The sequence below is a fragment of the Triturus cristatus genome, chromosome 2_2 (assembly GCF_964204655.1).
Source record: "Triturus cristatus chromosome 2_2, aTriCri1.1, whole genome shotgun sequence".
NCBI classification, from domain to species: domain Eukaryota; kingdom Metazoa; phylum Chordata; class Amphibia; order Caudata; family Salamandridae; genus Triturus; species Triturus cristatus.
In genome coordinates, this window is record NC_140582.1 from 277,319,091 (window position 1) to 277,340,455 (window position 21,365).

A 21,365-nucleotide genomic window follows, 5' to 3' on the forward strand; every position below is an offset into this window, starting at 1 on the left:
CAGAAATACCAATCAAGAGTTGATGCATATATTGTCATGTCAATTATTAATTCATGAAGGGATTACATTTAATGGGAGATTAATAAAATCAAACATAGGTGTGATGAATTGATGAGATTATAAAAGTAAGAATCTTACGTGTCAATTACAAAGCTACAAAGTAAATATCTATTTTGGCTGCGGTTACAGAAACATTACGCAAATCTTGAGATGGAACATACGTATTTTCATGTGACACTCTTTGCTCCTTTCCACAAGGTACAGCCAAAGCGAAAAACATAAAGTTCCCAGGAGACGCTTGACATCTAAACAAACGTCTAATAATAAAGTAAATCAGATTGGCCTGACCTGCAGAGAACACCCTGACATTACACTGATCATCATCGCTTCACGACCGATAGCTTCTGAAGAAAAGAATAATAAGGTGTTAAGATGGCTAGACCACTGCGTAAGCCGAGAGGGAATCATAAATACATTTCTATCTACGAATGACGTCTTATTTTTCAGGTTCCAGCTATGCTTGGTGAAAAAATAAGAATGAAGCCGTCAGCCACTGTGTGCTCTCCCACACGTTCAATCAGAGCATAGCAACAGGAGCAGCAGAGACTTACAGAGGGTTTCTTCCACACTCAGTTCAGCTCAGTAGTTCTTTATTCGGTTGTTAAAACACCATAAAAGGATATATACACAATTCTTTATTTAAAAAAACAATTAAATCAGCATCATAAGAACTCTGTTAAAAAGAGAAATACATATTCACAAAAGAGGTACATAAATTCATGGCAATCACAATTTACACCTGTCCTCTAGTTGCTCTTAATCTCAGTGCGACTTTAATAAAATTCAATATGCAACACAAAGTCAGTGGATCGCCGCCCGTTGTAAGAAAAGTAGCGCAGGTTTAAGTTGAGTCAGATTCACATTTAGCACAGGCAGGAGACACAAACACGTAATGCACCGGAAATGAAAAATTTGCAGACCTTGTGTCACAAATATGAACATTTCAGAGCCAGGGGAATAGACTTTGTATATATTTTGGATTATGCACCACCAACATTTAAATACAAGGATATTGTGTGGTCTGAGGATTTGTTATGACCATGTACGAGGGCAAATGTTGAGTGCCTTTATAAAGGGACAGATCTCCGGTTGACTTGTTTTATCATTGTAATGTACTCAGTTATTCCATAATCTGAGGATCCTTGACTTCACCAACGTTTATCAGAGTTGTCTGGCAGCTATTCCACTATGTGCAGCCTCTCTGTGGTACTACTGTGACTTCCTCACTGAGTATGCCCCCTCAATCCTGGGAGTTTTTCTGTCATCAAAGACTCTGGTAAGCAAACTGCATGGAACCTTTCTACACGGGCCATCTTTTGCACCAGTCGCTGCTCTCCTAATCCAGTGGACATGCATCTTCCTTGATTGAGGTCGCTGTGGGAGGAGAGGGATCAACCATCATGACACAGTTCACTAATCCCAAGTTATTACAAGTGGGTTGTGATGTCTTTTTCTTATTACAGGTGTATTCTGCCATCGAAAAGCACGTGCAATGAGACCATAATATATGTTCTGTAATGAAGAGATTGAGCACTTTCAAAAGTTGTGCTTATATGTTTGTATTGTTGGTGTAAACACCAACTCTGAATGACAGATGTTTGAATATTCTGCTATTGATCATGAAAAATGCCTCAAGAAGAAGTACCCTTATGTCTTTGCTTTTGCCTCCTGCGAAGTGTAAATCAAATAAATGTTGCATTTTATAGGACGCCATACTATCAAACATAATGTCTAGACTACCTTGACTCCAGTCGAAGAGAATCCCGGAACAATAATGGGAACCACACTTTGAAATCACAAGCGTGCCATAGAATTGCTGGAAATGAGCTACAAAATATTCATTTTCATTCCATTTACCATTCAACTGTGCATTCCTATGCCCTTTCAGCACCGCCCATAATGAGAGGTGACACAAGAGCGAACGTAAGATATTAAAATACCCCTAAATAAAGCTCAAGACAGCCACCAACGCGCATTTGCTTCTGTCTCCATGCGCAAAATAAACCACGATGCCACCAAGAAACGCTACACAAACGTATAGCACAACAGAAGCTCTCACAAACATTTACAACGAAAACACAAATAACATCTGGGTTGCCAAATGAGCATACACGTTAGACATAATCAGTGAAAGTGAACTAAAGCATATTACATCCTCAACTGCACAACCCCCTCAGAGCTGTGTAGTTGGCTAACAATGTGCAATAGTGAGAACTCTTTGCTCTGGCTGAGCAATGGACAACCCTTCACCACAGGGGAAAAAACCTTGGCAAAGCGAAAAGGTGTCGCGTTTTTCTAGTGATTGGCAATAGGTAAGGAGGGATCAGCCGACCAAACCTATTTGTTTGATTCCAGATATTCTAAGTGCTGGATTCAGTAAACTAAAATGTAAGTACCTGAATGCAACAAAATGAAACACGGCTGGCAAAGCAACCACAGAACTAGCAAAATAGGCCTTTCTGTTTTTGGTTATCTGTTACTACCGTGCTGCTTGGTTTAATTATGTAGAGGTTATTTAGTGGAATAGTTACAAACAGCATATATGATAGAGGAAAACAAGGACGTTGGATTGCTAGGAGGCAAATGCTTCCCCTTTTCTTCCCCATGCCTCCTGGAAGCCTAAAGTAAATTTCCAGGTCTGAAAAATACCTCCAACAGAGGCAAATATGTTAGACCCAAAGAGGCACCAACTGTATATGATGACGCTCTTGCCGCACCATCATGCCTCCTGCCTTCCTAGGTCTGGATCAAAGTCAGTAGGGCATATGTGGTGTGGGACACCTCGAGGTTGCAATTTACAGCCCAGATTTAGTAAGATTTCAAAATGGGTTTACACCCCTTTAGTGGAAAAGCCCTGATGGAAAATCTATGTTGAGGTTTACCAAGTCACCCAAATCAAGACTTGTGTTGCTTTGTGAGAGTTTTATCCTCAGAAAAACACATAATGCATCACATATTGCTGCCTTGCATTACCTTGCTTTGGGGAGGGGTTTTACGGGTGGAGCACGAGCATCCCAGTACATCTTCCCATGTATTTTGAAGCATTCTGCAGCACACATAGAAAACCAAGCGCTACAAAAATACACAGCAGTAACGTCCACTGTTCTCATGTGGTACTTTTTGTGTATATTTAGGCTTCTGACAAAGTGCTTGGATTACAACTTTTCCATTATATATCTTTATGAAACGTGTAAACCTTTACCATTGGGATGAATAAACATATTCTGTTGTCAAATTCACCATCTGCCGTTGGAGCTAAGTGCACATGAAATAAAAAAACAGAGATAAATACATGCATTTTGAAAAACTGAAAATCAAGACTCTCTGGGGTCAGTAGTATTAGTGCTGGCTGAGGTGCTTCTTCTCTGAGCTTGTCTTCTCATCGTTAAGGAAACTGCATTGGTGAGAGACAGTATAGTTTGTCAGACCTGCATGCCCACTGATGCTTGCATTCTCTACTCAATAGTATCTCCAGTATTTACTGGCACCTCAATCTTCTTGTTGGGGCTGGTGCCAGTAGTGGGCATTGGTCAGGAAAGTGGGGTCAGAGCTTAAATCGAAGGTCTGGAGTAACCAGCTCATGTGGAATCAAGTCAAGTCAAGTCAAAAGCTTTATTCGGTATGTAAAATACAACCATATAAGCAAGACATGTAATAAATACAACATTAAAATACATAGCATACAAATTCACCATTGTTGTACCAATCTGGTAGTCCGTTAGAATTATCATAGTAGATGTAAAAATCAGCATTGGGTAACAAGTATATTGTAACTATGCACAAAATTTTATGTGCAAAAAAGGCAATATTAAAGTGCAATGTGTATCCCTAGACAACTCAAGATGAAAGAGGCGTAAGAGGATTACAGACAGTACTACATTAGAATAGATTGACAAAGTGCAAATTCTGCTTAAAGTGACAAGTACATTATAACCGTGCAAAAGGTGCTGAATAGAGGGGCAATTTTAAAAAGCATTAAGCATCCATGGAGAACTCAGAATTTAAAATGCATAAATGATATAAGCGGTACATACTTAATGTGCAAAATACGCAAAACAATGGAAGCTAAGCAGTACAAATTATAGACTTCCTTCTGTTTATACACTTTAACACATATAGTGCAACGCAAAAACAAATGTCAGGGCTTTCCAAAAACATTAAAAGCTTCATTGCTAATTTAGTGGTTCTAACATTTTATTTTAAAAAGATAGGTTTAAGATAAAACTTTCTAAAATGACAATAAAATGTACAAAACAATAAAAAGTGACAGCAGCTTTGCTTTGAAATGTTATCACAAGGGCACAATGTATTAGATTTGATTTTCATGTGCGGGAATGAAACTAAGTGATGGACAATCCCGAGCCTTAAACGGGTTAGGACAAATTGATGAGAATTTCTTGTTACGAACGTAAGGTAAGCCTGAAAACCTTTCCTCAAGTTCAAATCATTATAAGATACTACGGTTGTTAAATTACTGGACTGTCTCTCTCTGGCCGCATTCTTGTATGCTAGAAACCTCAGTTTTAAATCTTTCTTTGGTATCAATGCAGCTGCTTCTGGGTTCAGATAAATGTTACAATCATATAGGACATTGAACCAGTAGTAAATATAGCTTAACCATGGTATACGTGATAAGTTGTCAAGCCTCAAGCAATCTTTAATAATTGATTGTGTGAATATCGTCTCAGTTTTAGAGCAGATGGAGCGCCAAAGCAGTAGTGGGCGTAATGCGGCTAAGTCAGTGATGAAGTCGATACCGACTTCCATGTGAGTTAATAAAGTCGAGGCTGAGGGGGGGGCACATAATAGCTTTTTCAAAAACTTGTTTTCATCATTCTGTAAACAATTCCCCTGATGGTGGCCCCACACTCCTGCCCCGTACAGTGCCGATGATACGCACCTGGCTTTATAAATGGCCAACATTTCTTTTATCCTTCTCTGCCCCAGTTTAGCTGCAAATCTAAAAATGCTACTGGTATTTCTATTCATCTTTAGTCTCACATTCTCATCCTCGTGTGTCAATTTCCCATCTCCAGAGAATGTTATCCCCAGATAACAGAATCTATTAACCGTTTGCATCTTATCTTTATCAATGTAGAAGGTAGGTTTGGATTTTACCTTCCTACCGCAAATCATAGCAAATGTCTTAGTTTTGTTGACTACTAGTTTCCTATCTTTAATAAATAACACAAATCTGTCTATAAGGCGTTGTAAACCAATCTGTGTACGTGATAAAAGTACCGCGTCATCTGCGTATAATAAAATTGGGATGGGATTACCTTCGATCATAGGGGCATCTGAAGATAATTTACTTAAAATTGAATCAATTTGGTTAATAAATAATGAGAATAAAAATGATGCCAGTACACAACCCTGTCGGATACCTCTAGCCACTTTAAAAAAGGGTGTACATTCCCCCAAAGGACCATAACGAACTTTGCAAGATAAACCAGAATAAAGCCGTGCCAAAAAATAAATGCACTCCTTTGGGGCACCAAGTTCTAGCAGGATATCCCACAGGATTTTATGATCTACAAGATCAAAGGCACTACTCAGGTCTGCGAAACAAAGGAACAGGTTACCTTCCTTAGCAACAGTGTATTTGTGAATAAGGAGGTCAAGATTAACACACTGTTCCATTGTCCCCAGACCTTTTCTGAAGCCATATTGTGCCCTTGACAAAATCAAATTGTCCGTGGCCCAAGTTTCAAGTCTTTTTAAAATTATTCTACTCATTATTTTTATCGAGGAATCTAGTAGGGAAATGGGGCGGTAATTGCTTGCCTCAGACTTGGAGCCTATTTTGAAAAGGGGAATAATCAAAGACTGGCCCCAAGAAATAGGTAGCTGACCCTCCGCAGTAGCATTAAAAAATCTAGTCAAAATGGGGGCCCACAAATGTAGTTCAGATTTATATCAATCCAACGGGACCCCATCCGGACCGGGTGCTTAACCGCCTTTACTGTTACTTAGACCCTCGTAGACCTCATCCAAACTTATGTCTAAGGGTAATCTTGGCCATATGTGATCATTATCCTGTAAAAAATCTAAAACTAACCTATCAGGATTAAAAATATTTAAAAAGTGTTGCATCCATGAATTGCAATCTACATGCGAGGTTATTTCAGGCACATTATCATTTTTCAAAAAAGGGCTATTTATAGTTTCCCAATACAGTTTACTATCATTTGTGTCTGCCGCTAGGTTGAGGTTGTTCCAAGCCTCTTCTTGTAATGCTCTTTTCCTCTTGACGAGGGATGTTTTATAGTTGGCGCGACAGTTTTTAATGCTAGTGGGGTTTCGTGGTTTAGTACTCAAAGCTTGTTTTAAATCATGCAAGGCATGAGTACAACTCTTGTCAAACCATCCCATATTAATTTCCCTTTTCCCCTTATATGTTTTAGTAAGATGACTGTCTATTGTTTCATTAATTATATGTAACTTATTAAGTATATTATGCGAATTCACCTCCTCGCCAAGACAATAATCTATCTCCTGATTACATTTCCTTAATACCTCCTGCAATAATTTATGTGGAACAATCCTAGACCACCTAATCCTCATTCCATTTGGTCTTACGGCTTCAACATGGTTAATATGGTTGTTAATGACCATTTGTTTGTTGCCTCAACAGTGTAATAGTATAGAAATACTATTGTGATCACTTAATGTTTGCTCGTTAACCCATAAATTGGAATAAGCAGTGTTATTGGAAAGCAGAATGTGATCAATGTGGGAATTAGCACCTCTTCCTGTGAAAGTTGGACAATTAATGTTTTCCCTATTTTTCATACAGCTTAACAAGTCCAAATCAAACTTGGCTAACATCTTGTTTAAAGCCATACCATATGTACAGTGTGGTAAGTGTAAAAAATCAACTTCCTCCTTATTTCCACACTCCATTCTTAACCCACACAAATTGCTCATGGCATAAGGGCATGGGCTTATGTTAAAGTCGCCCAGCCAAAGGATAATAGACTGGCAGCCAGATAGTACCTGAGTCCTCTCAATTTCTTTTTTCAACTGAATCAAAATTTTACCTCTATCAGCAGTAAAAACATTGTTATAAAAATATATCAGTATTAAATCTTTGCCCTTATCGAACTCCAAACGCAATACCTGAGAGTAAACATCCACTGGGACGCAACTCTTAATTTTACACTGGTTGAGTTTATTGGATACCAGAAGCAAAAGGCCTCCCTTAGCCCTTCCAGCAATTGAGCTGACCGCATTCAAGCAGTATGATGAATATCCCTCAACAAAAATAGGTTCCTCGCACCAGGTTTCTTGAAGGCATATTATATAATAGCCTATATTAATGAAATCCTTCCAAAAAGGAGAGTCCAATTTTCTGTTCAAACCCGCAATATTCCATGTGACAACACTGTAGCCTAAAGTAAAGTCGCAGTTAGCTACTACGCAGCCATTTGACACAACCACAGTAGAATCTAAATTTAAAAGAGTATCTACCGTGGATAGCTTTGCTATGGTCCCGGTAGAATTGGGTCCCTCAGTTGCGTTATCTACTTCTGCTGTGTTAAATTCAGATGTAGGGGGGACTTGAGCAGCTACTATGTTAGGTGAATAACAGATGTCCTGATTACCGCAGGTCTTTTCTCCCTTCCGTTCATTAGGTTCAACACTTAATATAGGCCTTGTAGGGTAATTGACCTGTGCTGGATTATTTGACAAAATGTGTCAGTCAATGTCCTCCAGGGATTCGAGAATCTTAAATCTGTTGAATGTTGGGATACAAAAATTATGACGGGGTCTCAATGTTTTTACAAAACCGGTGTTACTTGGGTAGCTGGGTTCCAATAAATGCCTATAAAAGTAGCCTAATGGTAATAAGGTAGTGTTAAATTCCCAGGCTGATGGTAATGGCGCATTCATAAGCGTGTTTTTGGCCCACAAACAAGTTTTAAAATTTATTATGACGCAGTCACCCTCAAAGTTTTTTCTAAGGGGACCTACCCATCCCACTCTCTGCGCTAATATAATCTGGCTGGCCCCTACCATGGGAAAGTTACAATTATTAGACAACCAGTGGAGGATTTTATTCTTCAATTGATCATGGTTCTCCACTTGCCCATCTTTTAATTTAGGGATATTAACCAGCACCGCTACATACGCGCTGCATTCCGGTGGTAAGTTAATACAAGGAGGGGTCTTACTGATGTTTGATGGAATTGTATATGCTCCCTTATCCATGTATGTTTGTTCTATTGGTAAGGTGCATGTGTTAGGGTGGCCACCCTGTTGCTCACTTACTATTGTATTCCCTTCCGAAGGTGACTGCGAACTTATGACTGGGTCGCCCCGAAGCTGGCTATTAGCGGGCTTACTTATGGGCACATTAGTTATTGGCACATTAGTTATACCAGCATCCCTAACAGCAGTGCCCTCTGATAAAGTTAGACTTTCTATACCTTTTGTCTTTAAGTCTCGAATCCCAATTTTATCAATAGATCCTTTCAGTTTGTGGACCTCCCTGGTCAAATTATCCACTTTTTCGTGCAATGGCCTAATAAGCTCGACTAATTTATCAAAAATTGCTTCCAGACTAGGGGTTTCCAACATATTTTGTTTAGCTCTTGTACGTGTGATGACCTTGTTCTCTATTAAAGGCAATTTTTTTCCCTTTTTCTTTGGCATAGTACTCTGCCCTACACTTTTTTCCGCGCCCCTTTTTGGTTTATCAATGGTGATAATAATGGCTCAGGGCTATCTTCTATAGCAGATAATCTGGGAGTGTTTGAAAGTATCGGCTGAGTACTAACATTTACATCCTCTCTTTCTAAATTAATCAAGGCTATAGGTATTTCGGCGTTGCGAGTGGTAGTATCACTAAGATTGCCTTGGTTAATTGGTAGTAGTGCGCTTGAACTCATGGATAGTCTTTTTTCAGTCCGATCTATTTCTTGAGTAAGAGCACTAACTGCTTTTACTAAGTAGGTGTCAATGGTGTTACATGCTGAATCAGCTGAAGCTTTGGCTCCCCGCCTAACCATGACCAGAAAAGGTGTAGGGGAACTTCTATCAGCACAGTATCACGAGCAACACGATACACTGATTGTAACTACTTGTAACTTGCAACTGGGATTAACTCAATACTTTACATGTCCAGTAGACTCAAACAACCAGTCCAAGAGGGTTAGCCCGGCCCGACCTCCTTCGTCCTCTGACGGCCTCAGACGGCCCGTCCTTTGCCCGGGCTTAGCCCGGCGCCACCCGCGCGCGGTCCCGCGATGCGGGGAGTGTCCTCTCAATTTAAACGCCTCCTGGCGCGAAATGGGTGTTGGCAATGACGGCTTCCTGCCGCAAGGGTTCGAGGGGCTTGTAGTCCCTCCCTCACTGCGGCCGCGCCGGTGGAAAGGAACGCGGCGGCGGGGACAGACCCTCAAAGGCACCAAGAGCACAGAGCAGCAGTGAACGCACCAGTCAGGTAGGATCCCAGGATTTTTGTTCAGCAGGAATCATTGCCACCTCAATATCACATTTTCTTTTTTTTCGCAATTCCATCAAACACCCCAGTCCCCATTACAGATGGACATGCTTTTTTTTATCCCATACAACATTGACCCTGCGGGGCCATTGGAGGCTGGTTTTAAAAGCCCAGGGCCACTCATGGTGTCTCTGCCAAATTTCTACATTTCTCTGAGGTTAGTTGCAGCAAACACAGGGAGGGTTCAAGAGGGAGAGGAAGATAGGGAGAGGGATGGTAGAGGGAAAGTGATCGGAGAGGAAAAAAAGAATGGATGGGTGGAAAGAGAGAGATTGCATGTTGAGACGAAGAGAGTAGGCTGGTTTGAGCAATATTGCTAGGAATGCTTTTGTTTTCCTAGTCTGGCCCTGTTCCCCACCTGACTTCGTTACCAAGAATATAACACATCTTCACTACCAGTTCACGATATATAGTTATTTGATTGAACAATCCATACTAAAGCTCATACTTCTTCATATTAGCACACAGACATGGACACAGACATCACCTAAAGCATCAAGTTTGCAATACTGAACTTTTATAGCAAAAAGTTCCTTCTGGGAGTTATAGTTTGGATTCACTACAATGGGATGAAGGAGACTAAATATCAAATTACAATGATTTATAAACATGCACAGCTGGGAGCCCCCGGAGGGTGCTTGCTGTGCTCTGCGCCCTCTTCCTGCTCTGCCCAGGCGGCACGCGCCCCAGGACCAGACTCCACGTTTTTCCTGTGACGCTTGGTGGTCGCCACTCGCGGATATGGCTCGTGGACACCAGAAGTTTCAGTCTCAGCAGACGAATGCCAAAAAACAAGCTGAGCAAAATAAGAAACAAGGACATGATCAGAAGGCAGCTGCCAAAGTTGTGTTAGTGTATTCCTGTGCTATTTATAGGACGCAAATGCCAGATCCTAAAACTTTCAAACAGCACTTTGAAAGCAAACATCCTAAAGTCCCACTCCCTCCAGAACTGGTTGATGTTGAAGCATAAACCGTTCACAGGTGACTCATTCCACCTTCTGACTGTTGTGCTGTTTTGGACTTTACGTGATGGACCTAGAGCAGCAAAATTTTGATGAACTATGAAGGCGCTTAACAAACTTCCAATTTTTTATGCTGTGCCATCATTGCGCTTTATACAAAGACATTCCTCTTTAAATGTTCGATTGCGTCCTGATTTGGATATCTTTAAATAAAAATGTCAGGAAAACTGGGAATGTTTGAAAGTTGTAATTATATGGACATATTGTGTAAATTCATTTAATAAAAGTAGTGCTTTAATTTTAAACATGCACAGCACTGGATGATGTTTAAAATGGAATATTTAAAGTGAGGTGCAGAAAGAGAGAAAGGGAAGAACCCCCTTCCTCTGAGGGGAATATGGAATAGAGCACGATGAGTGGTGTTGTACTTACCAACCCTACATAATTAGGTGGTAGGTTACTGATTTTTAAGCAGCCTTACTCCTTACAACTTTACATCCCACATTATACTGCTGCTTTTAGCTAGAGGCAGTACACATAAATTCACTGCTCATGTGCAGCAAACATGATTAGAAAAAAGACCGGGTTCCAGGGCAGCTTAAGGAGATGTTTGAAATCCATTGATGCTAAAAGCCAATTAGCTAGTGCTGACTGCCTGCTCAGAAAATGAAACACTATGAGGGTGGAGCCTTGCAGTCCCGCATTGCTTTGAAATGGTGTCTCTATTTGGCAGTGGTTTTCACCCTGTCCAAGTAGGGATCCTTACTCTTGGCAGGGTAAGGGAGCCACACAGCTGAGAGAACCCCCACTCACCCCTTTGGTAGTTTAGCAAGAGCAGTCAGGCTTATCTCAGTGGTAAGCTGTAAAGCATTTGTACAAACCCACAGTAACACAGTGAAAACACAACAATGCGGTCCACACCAGTTTACAAAAATAGCACAATTTATCAGAATAAAACAAGACCAAAACAACAAAAATCCAACATGCAAAAGTCAAAATTTCACTTTTAAAATATTAAGCAAGTTTAGTCCATATAAATCAATGGATGCATTTGTTTTAGGTAAGTGAGGCACAGGAAAAGCAAAGCAATTCTAGCAAGTTTAGTCCATGGAAATCAATGGATGCATTTGTTTTAGGTACGTGAGGCACTGAAAAAGCAAAGCGATGCCTCAGTTCCTTACTACAAAGGGGACATGATGTGTCAGCTCCTTTCTGGCAGGGGAGGTGATGTGTCATTTCCTTACTGCTTGGCAGGGGAGGTGATGCGTTGGTTCCTTACTGGCAGGGGAGGTGATGCATTGGTTCCTTACTGGAAGGGAAGGTGAGGCCTTAGTTTCCGGATATACGTCTTCGGTTCCTTACAGCAGTGCATTGTCAATGAGGAATCAGCATAGAGGGATGATGCGTCTAGAAACCAGATGCGCTATGTCAATTCGACAGCAGCGATTCAGGTGCTGCGGTGATTTCGCATCCATGAAGCAGGCACTGCGTTGATTCCACAGCTGCAAATCAGGTGCTGTATCAGAGTCAGAGAGGGTGCTACAGGCCATATGGGGCTCGAAACTCACACTGCGGCTATTTTTCTGACGTGCTGCGATGGCAGGATGGGGCTTGAGGTGAAAGCCATGGTTGATGCTTCAAGGGGAACCACGCATCCTGGCAGGCAGCAGCGATGTGTTGATCTTTTGCAGCGGTGCGTTGAGAAGGAAGACACTGGGAGTCGATGTGTGGATTTTTTCCTTAAGTTCACCAGGTTACACCTCTGAGTGCCCAGGAACTGGATTCTGCACCACTTGACACTCTCTTCAGAAGAGCCCAGGCACTAGCAGCTGAAGTCTATGATGGCCATGAGACTTCTTAAGAGGAGGCAAGATCACACAATCCCTTGGAGAACCTTTGATGCAGGATGTGGAAAGCAAAGTCCAGTCCTTTCACTCCCAGGACAGAAGCAGCAAGCAGCAGGCCAGCACAACAAAGCAACAGGCAGATTGGCAGTCCAGCTCTTCTTTCTGGCAAAAGGTCCTCAGTCCAGAAGTGTTCTGAATTTGGGGTGTCAGAGGTCAAATACTTATACCCCATTCTGCCTTTGAAGTAGGCAAACTTCACAGCAAAGTCTTTGTTGTGCACAAGACCCTGCTTTTCCATGACCTGCGCAGACACACTACAGGAGGGTTGAGACAGCTTTTTGTGAGGGCAGGCACAGCCCTATTTAGGTTTCAGGGACAACTCCTCTCACCACTCTAGCTCAGAAAGGCACATCAGACTGCTGATGGAACATGAGGATATGTGAGGCACACATCAGCTCCCTTTGTGTGACTGTCTAGAGTGAATGAACAAAAGCCAAACTGTCAGCCAACCCAGAAGTGGATTCTACAGGCAGGCAGAGGCACAGAATGGTTAAGCAAGAAAATGCCTACTTTCTAAAGGTGGCCTTTTGAAACATGCACTTTAAAAAACAACTGAACCAAAACATGTATTTTTAAATTGTGAGTTCAGAGACCTTAAACTTCAAATCTCTATCTGTTCCCAATGGGAAAATACACTTAAAATATTCAAGGCAATCCCTATGTTACCCTATGGGAGAGGTAGTCCTTGCATTAGTGAAAAACGAAATTAGCAGTATTTCATTATTACATTATTAGGACATGTTTACACACCAGTACACTTGCTACCTTTTAAATACACTGCACCCTGCCCCTGGGGCTGCCTTGGGCCTACCTTAGGGTTGACTTACATGTAGTTAAAGGGAATGTTTGGGACTGGCAAATGGGTGCACTTGCCAGGTCAAAATGGCAATTTAAAACTGGACTCACAGACACTGCAGTGGTAGGCCTGAGTCGTGTTTGCAGGGCTACTCATGTGGGTGCACTTTGCTAGGGACGTACTAGTGAATCAAAAGTGGCAATCATGGATAAACCAATCATCAATTCAATTTATTCTGAAAGCACATGCACTTTTGCAATGGTTAACAGTGGTGAAGTGCCCAGAGTCCTAAAACCAAAAGAACGGGTCCGAAAAAATAGGGGAAAGAAGGTAAAATGTTTGGGGATAACCCTGCAGAAATAACCAGGTCCAATAAGCCCTAATAGATTTGATGGGTTGATAATAAATATGTCTGGTGAAGCTTGTGCCTTGCTGCTCGTTGCTTGTCAACGGCATACCAGGTGAAGTACAAAGAAAGAAACTTGTGGAGATGATTGTATGATTGTTTAAACTGTCTCAGTGAGCACACTTTTGGCAATGGCAGTACTGCTGACAAGAATGGAGGTGTGAAGTTATTAACTTGACAGCATGCAGAATATGGCACTGAGGAGTTTCACACTGACACAATTGTCTGCCCTTTCCAATATTTTTCTGTGTTACATAGCACATTCTTTGTGATTCCATTTGCAATGGCTCTCACAACTCAGTAGAGAAACAAACAATTGTGTACATGCCATATTAGGACTAATGTTTTGAGGTGTTCATGTTCCAAAGACCTGAAATCTTCTACTTTTCTGTAGAACTTTTGTCTTAACATTAAACCCTTCCCCCTCACTGCAGAGCATTTTCGAGTTTGATACATTACCTCGAATCCCACTTTTGCCCCGATGAATTACTTAATGAGAGGCTCTGAGCATCAAAGACACACTTCTCCGAAAATTCCTTCAGAATTTACTCCCCATCCCCACTCTGCTACTCTTATGCTCGAACTGGGTGACCTGTGGATGCCTAATATCTCTAGGCAAACTTTTAAGAAATCAGTAAATAAATTAACCAGACTGCAAAGCTGGACTGCAGAAGGAAAGCCTATTTAGATTTCGTCATGGGTGGCTGGTGCTGAAATCACATTCCATTTTAAGAGAATCACACCTTTTGGCAGCACCTTTCCACCGGAAGATCAAACAGTCATTTTTGGCCCTAAGATTTGGTGAGATACCAACACTAGACCTCACGCCAAAATGGAGGATGTATGGTTTGATTGGAGATCGGTACTGCAGCTTATGCCATCAGGGGAATGAGACACTGCTCCATATTGTATGCATTTGTCCAGTATTGATGGACCTATGAAGATCTCTATTAAGAAAGGAGTTCCTTGACCGGGGAATTAGGTCATGTAAGTCTGCATTGGTGGAATCTATGGACCCAAGTGCCACAATGTTGAAAATTAGACTACATCAGTTTTGAACATTTTCAAAAAATCGATTAGCATACAGGTTGAACACTGAGTAATCTGGTGGGGGTTCTTGAATCTAACTTTAGGATGTGATAAATCTGTAGTTTTTAAGGTAAACCAAACTTGAGTCGGCAAACTCCAAGGACGGGCTGCTAGGGACTGCTATAATAGCTGTTCCCTATCCCGTTATGCTTAGATAACAACTTGTTTAACTTGGCCTCTTTTTTCTTGCACATTGGCATTTTAATGACACGTAGTTTTGCACATCGGCACTTTCACGGGAGGAAAAACCATGGTCCAATTAGCATCATACATATACCCGCTTTAGCTCTGAATATAAGCATTTTAATCATCTATAGCGATTTACTTATGTGAAATCCAGCCTCCCGTTTTGCAATTTTGAACTTTACACATTGGGGAAAAGACCATTCCCTGATTAGTAATTTTGATCCATTTAATATCCGCATTTGGCATCTTTTCTTATATATCTAATAGGTTAAGTTAAAAAATGTGATGGACAAGCCACAAGATGTCTAATGGCTGGAGTAGATGTATGACACATTTTTAGTCTTCCTTGTATGCTTTTTAAACTTTTTGAATTGTATGTTTGAATCATGTTTATGGTTTTAATTGACTAATAAACTATTACTATTCACTCTGCTACTCTTGTTGTGTCTCTTTGACATCTACCTTCGGGTAGCAGATGCACGTCTAATCCTGCATTAAGGCTTATTTTTAAAAGTCAACAATCAGCTATGTTGAGCAGGTGGCTTATTGCTGGAAAATTGCTGCAAGGAAGGAAGATACTCCCCGGTAAGGATGGAAGGTCAGCCCAGGCACAGATGTTCTTCTTCCGGGTCCCTGTGATTCCCTGTAGAGAGGAGAATTCAGGCAGGGGAGGTGGTGAAGCTCCTTCACGACACTTGAGTGGAAGGCACAGTCAGGTGGAAAGTGTGTATGGGCTCAAAAACAAGTTTTATCAACTTGAACAAATTGCTTAATCTCATTAATTGACTCAGCTGAGTATTTAATCTCACTCACAGGAGAAGAAGTAGGTGCATGTCTCCATCATTAGATGAGAGACAACAGATCACACAAAGGCAGAAATGAGAACTATGTGTCTCTGTGTCCTGAGTAGATGGAATGTGAGGCACCAAGGGGGAAAAAGTAGACTACATCCTCAGTCACTCAAGAACGTTTGACTGCAATGCAGTTTAAAGTGATGCTAGAGGATGTGGTCTCAAAGGCTGTGTGCAAATCAAGGTGTCAAGAAAAGAGAACCTCTAGTGTATCCCCTGATTCAGACTCTGACCCTGCTGATAAAGGTCCAAGTGCTCCTACTCATGTATAAGTCATTACCAGGAGAACGTAGAACAAATTGTTGACCATATGTATGAAAATATGGGATTTCAAGTGGCACTCCATCAGGAAGAGGTGGAGGCTCTATTCCCTCACTATATGAAGCCTAGCATTTCACCGATGCCACTGCATACAAATTAAAGAATTACATTTTTAGGCAGTGGAAGGACATTCACCAGTCGTTGGTGCATAGGTTTTTGCCAAAGGTTTATTACCTTCTCAGACGGTGATTGTGTTATTCCTCATTCCATAAATGATAATTCAGTCTTGCTCCCACTGATAGGCATGTCCACCGTTAACCCAGATGGCTGCACTCTAACAATGGAAAGGTGGACATCTCACTCCAAAAATTATTTGCAACAAATAATTTGGTGCTCTAGGTGGCTACTTATTTGGCTTACACTTGGCAATCCATTGTACGAGATTTTGAAATACGCTTGGAAGCAGCCCATGACAAAGCACACTGCTCATATTTTTTAGTTAAGATGGAAGAACAAGCTAAAATGTTTCTCTACATATTATCTTAGCAACTTCTTTGGCTTCAGGGGCTTCAGTTTTGACCCATCACAATTTGTGAAGAAGAGAATGGAAAACAGATTTTTCTGAAAAGTCTTCAATCCTCCACATTTTGTTAGAGGGCAAGAAACTTTGGAAGCCAGTTGGAGGAAATGATAACTAAATACCGTACACATTGGAAACATGCCCTCTCTTTTAAGGGATTATCCTTTAAAACCTCCAGATCTTGGAACAGTTTGAGAAAGGATTCTGAATTCTACCGGTACCGAACAAAGTGATTCCGGGGCATATGTATCAACATCTCCATTTGCGATTCTCAAATAGCGATTTTTTGAGAATCGCTATTTAGAATTGCAAAACGGGATGTATTTAAAAAAATTGCACAACTTTTGCGATTTCTTAAAATTCCTTAATTGCGATTAGCACATTTTGAAATCGCAATTAAGGAATACCTTCCCATTCATTCCTATGGGCCAGGAGGCCCATAGCAATGAATGGGAAGTCCTTCTCAATTTGCGGTTTGCTATTTGCTAATCGCAAATTGAGAATAATTTCAAAGGTGCAAGGGTGTCATGATGACACCCTGATGCACCCCTGAAATCAGCATCTGTGCACATATGGCGAACATACATGCCCTAAGGGCATGTATGTGCACCACATGGCACTTTGAAATATGCAAAAAAGTGCATGTTTCAAAGAAATCGCAATTTACCACCAACTTGAAGTTGGTGGTAATTTGCGATTTCTTAAGGAGAAATCGCGCAACTTGGGTGCGTGTTACATTGCATTTAAGAAATCACAATTTGCGATTTCTTAAATGCTTACGCAAACTTAAGAAATCGCAAATTTAGCGATTCCTTAAGATTGCGAGGCTGAAATGCCTCATACATCTCCTTTTGTGATTTTGTATTCGCAAACGCTGTTTTTTTGCGATTCGCAGCGTTTACAAATACAAAATCGGTTGATACATATGCCCCTCCAACCTGAGAAATCTTATAATGGGCAGGATGAGTTAAAAAGGGGCATGGACAAGAAGCTCTCCTGACAGTGTATTTCCTATCGATATCAAGATCTAAGAAGAGAATGTGCATGACCAATGGGTACCAAGTATTCTAGGGAACATCTGCGTAATAGAATTATAGAAGATTCCTCCTACTTTGGGCTTTGGGCCAACTTAAGTAGGCTCAAAACCTGACAATAGAGAGTTTCTGTGTGCAGGAATTCAGGCATTATTCAACAATAGGGCAATTATTCAAGTTTCAGCTTCAGAGAAATGAGAAGTTGCTTACTTGACTTTGTTTCTAGTACAGAAGTCATCAGGAGACTAGAGGCCAGTACTCCACCTAAGAGGGTTGAACACCTTGATAAGAGCAACTCACTGCAGCATGCTCACATTGAAATCAAGTGATTCAGATCAGCTCACAAGGCGACTTGACCACAATAGATTTGCAGGGTGCCTGCCTGCACATCCCTATCCACCCCATCCACCTGATTTGCAGTTTACCCATTTCAAGAGCACAGGAGGACATTCGTTGGAGTTTGGATGCCCTCTGATGAAGTTGGCCAGCAGGTCTCTTTAATTACTTTCTCCCCTTCCCACTTCTGAAAATTGATTGAGGTTGAGGAGAGACAGCGATGATGATTCTTTTTGCTCGATCTTGGTCACTTCCACTTTGTTCTCATACTTAAAAGACTGACTCATGCCAATCCAACCTTCCCCTCTGTCCCTCCTGGTTCTTCAGATTCATCATCTCAGAAGATTACAGCTGATGGCTTGGAGATCGAGAGGGCCAACCTCTTATCCAGGGGTGCTTTAATAGAAATTAGCTGTCTTCATCCAGACCTCAAAGGGGACCTCCAATGTAACTTTCCAGAGTGAACTTCACTTTAGCTTCTTATAGTAATCCCTATAGGAAGCCTTGAGAAAACCTTTCTAAGTAGTGTTCAACCATTCGGTATAGTCCGCAGTTGACCTTTAGCACATCTAAGATTTCCTGCCTGAGATTTATTGTTAGTTCACTGAGCGTGTAAATCCCATCCTTTTGAGACTTTAGCATCTGTAGACCTGAGATTCTTAACAGTTAAAAACCTTTTTCTTGCTTGTGACTATTACATCAGCAAAGAGACTGAGGGAGCTTGGAACCTTGTCCATCAGGTTCCCTTTTCTAGGAATATTTAAGACAGGTTTGTTCTTTGCTTAGGACCTTCATCCATCCCCATGGTTAAGTTTTCTTTCCATCTAGAACAGTAGATTGTCCTTCCAGTCTTTCAACCAAACCCTCAATCCCCAGAGGAACTGTATCTTCATTGTTTGGATGTGAGACGAGCAATTCTAATATATCTGGAGTGAATCGTACAGATAAAAGCTACAGGATCCAATAGTTTATTTGGTATTTTTAGGTCTGTCAGAACCAGTTTGAAACCTTCTCTTAGACATTAAGTACATGGGGGAAATCAGTATTAACGTTAACCTTCAAGGCTACAGGAGTTACACATTCGGTGGGTATTCAAGGCAGGTCAGCTAGGGACATGTCTGCCATTTTAGCTGAAAAACAGGGTGCTCCATATTAAAAAATAAGCAGAGCTGCCCTATGGACTTCCACATCCACGTTCATTAAGCATTCTAGGGTGTTTCAGGTAAGGGACATTCAAGATTCTTTTGAAGCAAACATTATTTTGTCTATGATGTAATAGTTGTGGAATATTTATTGAACTAAGAATAGTTTTCTGCTCAGCATTAATCACTGTTGTCCTGGTCCTATTATTGCTTGCTAGGTTTAATTAACTAATTACATTTGGCAAAAGCAGCATTCGGAGGTAATGCTACAATTATTTACCGATAACTCCATCAATCCAGATGCTGCTTTTGCCCAGATTAGTTAACTTGCTACTCCCACCCTGTTCGGACCAAGCCAACTGAGAATGGTGGGCTTGAGTTACGGAAAAGAGGATGTTGGAAGGGTGGGAAGGTCTTATATACTGGCCTTATATACTGAAGGAATTTTGGGAAGATGGTGCTATGAGGCTCAGCTCTTCTTGTTAAGTAATTAATCTGGGCACAAAATGCATCCACAGTGATGGAATTACCAGTAATAACTGTAACATTAACAGTGAAGGTTCAGCCTCAGTTCAGTAATTGTTTAGTAATTGTTCGGGGGGCTTTGAGGCCAACTCAAATCTGGGGGTCGCCACCCTCCGGGACTTTACTTAAATATGCAGGGTGGGCGTCGCCAGTCCCTGAAGCCTCGGTGGCCCTAGGCAGTGCCTTATTGGTTCTGTAATCACACGGGCAGTACTCGTGGTGTTATAAAGTGATACACTCATAGAACCCTTGCAGTTGTAGAATTACCTACGCTTCATTTATGTAATAGTCTGTTGGTTTATATTTGGCAGGTGCACCGCAAAATTACAAATGTTTTCCCTCATACCTCCTATCAACCGCCGATTTTCACAATAAACTAAAGACAAGGGTTTTCAGAAAAAGAAGACCCAAACACTCACTTATTTATTGGTAAAAACATAATTTTTATTAAAACAACACAAATAAATGGAAACGCAACTTTATGCAAACAAACAACAGTAAAACATGAAATAAGTGGGTGGGACTCCTCCAGAAGCAGCGTACAAAACCTGCAAGACAAAAAAGAAACAGAAGTATGTGTGTCATGTCCAAGAGAAAAAGAAAGGTAGTCAGAATGAAAGGAAGAAAGTGAGAATGGGACAGAGAGCGAGTGGGTGGAAGAGAGAAGGGGAGGGAGAGTCAAAAGAACAGAGGGAGGAGGAGACAGAGTGCCGGCCTACTGCACCCAGCCCTCACTGTTCACCTCCCGTCACCCATGTGTCTGGGATGCTGGGGTCCGCGAGAAAGAGTGCAGTCCAGTAAGTCTTTTAAAATGAAACAGAGATATGAATGAGGCCAGAGATTTCATTATTATTTATGGCAACATCGCTTGCCTGCACCTGTGCACCCTGCACCCCAGCCCCTTCCCCCACACTGTTCTCAATTGCAGCTCCTGCACACCGAGGCTTCACTGCTCACCTGCCGCAACCAATGTGTCCAACGAGATGCCGGTGCGAGCTCCAACTCCGGGGTGCCTCTCTCAGGGTGGTACAGCAGGTTACCGGTGGGGACGGTGTCTTGATACCACAATGGAAGGCATCAGAATGCCCAGGGCCTCATCACGGACTGAGCATCCGCTTCGCTGATTTTGGTGCCACTAACAGTGTCTGAAAAGGGAGAAAAAATATAATGCTGGAAACGTCTTGAGGTAAATTAAGGTTTATTTCACGCTTAATAGAGAACACCAGTTGAGTGCATCCTTTCTTCCTGAAGTACGATCTACCAACTGTAAGTGGTAATCGTGGTTCAAAGAGGAGTTGGAGTGCACGAGAATACACAAGGTTAAATAATAATATGTTATGCCAACGTTCATATATAAAGGAACAGAGCGCATGCTAGAAGCATAATTTGCACGTGCAATGCAGTGTTGCAAGCCTGTGTGCATGTACACTTAGTAATCAGCTCACTACAGTGCCCCAAAAGCCAACGCCATGTGTCTGTAGGGCAGCGCTGCCCGCTGGCTCAGGCCTACAGTACGGTTCAACAGGTCCTTAAAATGAAACAGAGATGTGACTGAATGAGGTCAGAGATCACATCATTACGCACGGCAACATCGCTTGTTTGCACCTGCGCACCCAGGCTGATGCACCCCATCCCTCCCACCGCACTGCACACAATTGCAGCTCCTGTGCACCCAGGCCCCACTGCTCACCTGCTGTCATTGGTGTGTGTCCAAACATGACGG

General features: G+C 41.6%; 1 pseudogene; it reads left to right on the top strand.

Annotated features, from left to right (window-relative positions):
* Positions 1–10,191: 10,191 nt before the first annotated feature.
* Positions 10,192–10,834, top strand: LOC146862143 (transcriptional regulator ZNF706 pseudogene; annotated as a pseudogene).
* The last annotated feature ends 10,531 nt before the right edge of the window (positions 10,835–21,365 follow it).